The sequence below is a fragment of the Ammospiza caudacuta genome, chromosome 24 (assembly GCF_027887145.1).
Source record: "Ammospiza caudacuta isolate bAmmCau1 chromosome 24, bAmmCau1.pri, whole genome shotgun sequence".
NCBI classification, from domain to species: Eukaryota; Metazoa; Chordata; class Aves; order Passeriformes; family Passerellidae; genus Ammospiza; species Ammospiza caudacuta.
The window spans coordinates 8,577,935-8,582,346 of NC_080616.1; positions in this window are offsets into that span (position 1 = coordinate 8,577,935).

Sequence of the window (4,412 nt, forward strand, 5' to 3'; positions counted from 1 at the left end):
CCACCCATGTGGGGATCCCCCACGCTGGTGCATGGATGTTCTCTTTGACAGCAGTGTGGCCATGGCATCAGAAAGCTCTTTTGGGGCATTGTGTGTCCCTGTTTCCCCTCTGGCCTCTATCATCGTGGAATTGCTTCTCTGCCCACCAGGCCAAAGTTCTCCCTGCTGGGGCAAGCAGGTCAGAGACCCCCTCCATGATTAGCACTCATCAGAGTCCCGAGGTCTGGGGTGACAGGCAGGAGATGCTCTGGTGGCTAGAACCTTGAGTCTACACGGACACAGCAGTGTGGGCAGCATGTGGAATGGTGAGGAGGGATGATGGCCACAATGGGCTCCATGCCAACCCCATATGCCCATGGCAGTGGCAGGAACACCAACAGGATGGTGCTTGGGGTGCATAGGAGGCTTGCCCAGAACTGGTGCAATTTTCCCTTGAATATATATGCTTCCCAAAAACCTGGGATGCTCAGGGTGTGCCTGGGCCCATCATGGGGCTAGTGCAGCCTCTTCCTGTCATGCAGTCTGGCTCACAGCACAGACAGGACCAGTCTGCCCACTGAGTGCCTCCAAACAGCTTCTCCTCCTTTAACTCATTGGCCTAGACCACCTCAAGCCCTCCACGGGGACACAGTAGCAACATCCCAGCCTTGCCTGGACATCACCACAGAGCCCAGACTGCAGGGCTGTTCCCTAAGGCTGCACCTGAGCAACACAGGGATGCCAAAATCTCTGCCTGAAGCAGGGCAAAGGTTCTGGGTCCGCCCAGGGGAAAAGTCTGAGCAAAGTGCAGCACAGTTTGTCCTTGGCAGTGTTTGCAGTGAACACAGCCTGTGCCCCACAGAGCCACCCTGGGCATGTGCTGTGCCCCATCTCCACATGGCATTAGGGCACCCCTCACTCCCTCTGGAAGAGCTCCATGAGAGTGGGGTATCCTTCACCACCCCTTCCCAGATGGGCTCGATGACAGTGGGGCATTGTTTAACCCCTCACCCTAACACAGCAAAGGGCTCTCATTAACAGAATATAATGTGCACTGAAAATAACTGACGATCATCCTGCAGCCATTGATGCCCTGTCTACTGTAATTCAGCTTTGCTCCTCTTAAGGGGCAGTTGTTTTTCCCCAGAGCCCAGCCCAGGCAGCAAAGGGGCCCTCTCCATCTGCCCATTCCTGTAAATCTATCCATGTTCCATGTCGTGCCAGGCCACAGACAGGACTCTCCAACATCAGGGCTAAATCAGGTTGCTCATTGCGCAAGGGTGTTTGGTCTGTGCCAGGGCACAAACCTGGACACGCCTCTGTCCCAGAAGCAGCCTGAGGTGGAAGAAGAGAGAGAAAGCCTTCCCTGTGGGCCAAGTGCTACTCCTACAGGCTCTTCCTGCTCCTCAGCTGCTGGCAGGGTGGTTTGAGTGATGCTGGAGGAAGTGTCTCTGCAGCCATGGCTCATCTCAAGGCCTCTGTGGGAGTCAGGATGGGCACTGCACAGCTGTGGTCATCCCCATACACCCACCTGCAGCAGGAAGGTGGCAGCTAGCAGTAGCAATGTGGGTGGCACTGATCACCCTGCCATTTCTTGGAAGTGTTCAAAGCCAGGCTGATGGGGCTTGTAGCAGCCTGGTCTAGTGAAAAGTGGCCCTGCCCATGTCATGGAGGGGAATGAGATGAGGTTTAAGGTCTCTTCCAACCCAAACCACTCCATGATTCTCTAATTCTCTCTGCCTCTATCCCAGCCAGGGCAGACAGCCACAGCCAGAGGCAGTGCTGGCCATGGGACTGACTGGCCTTTGCCAGCAGCTGCCCACCCTGCTGGGCCCCACCAGCATCTTGGCAGCGGCTGGGAACAGCAGCATTTGTTTGCAGAGTAGCAGCCCAGAGTGCTTGGACAGAGATGCACACTCAGCATAACCCAAATCTCCCAAAATAGCTGAATAAAGTCCCTGGGCAGAGCAGGAGCAGGCAGGGACCCAGATCCCCTTCTCATGCTTGTCACATGAATAAGCTCTGCAGCCAGGCTCCCCTCTCCCCAGGAAGGGGATTGTCATACGTTGTGGGGAGGATTAGGCTGTTTCTGTTTCAGGAGGCTGGGAATGTCTGTTGGTGAAGGGCTGTAGGCCTGCCAGGCCTCTTGCAGAACCACAGGCACCATGGCCCCACAGAGTGGGGAAAACGGGCTCAAGGCAGCCATGGGTTTGGGGTGCATTTGGCAATGGAGGATGGCCCAACAGCACAGCAGAGGCAGCAGCAGCCTCCCAGCCCAGAACCAGTGTTCAGAGGGCTCACAGAGGGAAGAAGGGAAAATAGGGAGGACAGCTGAGGTCTGCCTGCCTTATCCCACTCCCACCATCAAGAGGCCTGGCTGCCACCAGCAGTCAGCAGCCAGCAGCAGTTCCAATCCAGCAGCTGGAGCACAGCCTGCTCCTCTAGGAGCCCCTCAAACCCCCCCAGCTGCTGCTGAGCAAGCCTGGCTGGCAACTTCAGATGTTTGGGAAAACAAACTCCAGGGGAATTAGCTCCCAAGTATTTCCTCAATTCTGCTCGCTATGAAGAGAATTTTATTTTGCTGTCCCTGGAGGAAGGAAGGCAACATGGCCAGGTGCATAAAGGAAACCTGTGGAAGAATGGTGGGAATCTGGCCAGCAATACTCCCACTCCTCCCAACTGCTGGCACGGGGAGCGGGGAAGCACACACGTCCCCATGGATGTACTGTGGTCCTTCGCAAAGGAACCACATCCAGCGGATCTCCATCTCCGCCAGTTAGGCAGCAGAATGGGTTCAGCCTGCAGAGCAGCCCTGGAGCACAAGGGCTGGTTTGGGCATCCACTGTCCACTCAGCCATCATCATGGGTAAAGCCAGGGCTCCCATCTGCTTTTTCAATCCCTGTGCCTAATTTTAGCTCCTGTTTTACAGGTACATAACACTGAGAGAGGCTCTGGGAGCCCAGGTCATGTACTTCCCAGCACTGTAGATAACTTTGCTTGCAGAAATAACATGACTAAATATAGCTCTCCTGCTCCTGAGAGCTGAACCAGGAGCAGGCACAGGGGCAGCCCCTGAAGCTGTGCCCTGAAGTGGTGCCACACCTGCCATAGCAAGGACTGTGCTCCACCCCAACCAGGGCACTTAGTTTCTAGCCTAATACAGGGCAAGAGCAAGTTTCTCCTCCCAATCCAACCTTCCACTCTTACCTGCATTTCCACAGCATCAGATCAGAGGAACAAGTCCCACAGGAGATCCTGGAACAAGGACAGGGCAGACACCCAGCTCCAGAGGGCATGGAGGTCATCAGTAGAGAACAACCAGGATTTACTACTGAAGTGTTCCCAGCCAGCCACATCCAAGCAGCAGGAAATTATTTAAACACTTTTTCCCTTAGAAGCAAGGTTGGCTTCCTGCCCTAGCTAAGTGAGCCTCTTCCAGTGGCCCTGGCTACAGGAACACCCATGTCAGCTGTGGACACAGCCCAGACAGGACCCCCAATGACAAGAGGTAGGGACCCGCAGAATAGGGCTGAGCACATTCTGCATTTCACAGAACAGATGCTCTTCCCAACAGGCATCACCAATGTTTGGTATGGCAGAAGAGCCCAGGCCCTCCTGCAGCTCTGTCTGAATCCCACAAGAAACCACCCCACACACACAGAGGGGACCTTGTCTGTAGATACAAAAACTTGGATAACAGGACAAGTTTCCCAAGGGTTGGTTATTGTGATGTGAGCCCATCTCTCTGGGGGTCCACCAGACACCCCATCTATAAAAATACAATTATCTGGCTTTGCAATACCACAGCTCAGTAACTGTACATCCTCTTTTGCAAAATACTCCCCTGGCTTAATAATCTACAGTCTTTAAAAAAAGACCCCAACAATTCAGGGCGCTTTATGAGATATTTAGACCAAAAAAAGCAAAATGGGCCTTGCAGCAAGGGAGAGCAAGGAGAGCAGTTGCAATGCAGGGCTTGAAGCTGCCACAGACTCAGAGACCCCAGAACAACTCCCTCAAGACCACCTTCATTTAACCCCTCATTTAGTTTCAGGCCCATACAGGTGTGGTTCCACTCAGCTTGGAAGGAAACAGCAAGAGGATCTGCACACTATTCAGACTTTTAAGTGCACGTCCCTCCCCCTCACAATCAAGGCAGTTCTTGAGGCTTTTTATAGGTTTCTAAAACTAGAGTGCATGAGGACACTATGCTGTTGCCATCCTACTGCTGAGCAAAGCCTCCTCTTCCAGCTGGAAGGGGGCATCTCACCCTCTCAGTATGTGTCCAGCTTCCACAGGGTGCTCAAGCAGCAAGTGTAGAGTCAGGCCCTACCACAGCCCCAGTCACCCTATCCTCAAAATTGACCCTAAATCTATGCGATCTGGCGCGCAGAAATCTCACTTCTAAGAAAGAAGTTCAACATTTGATAGG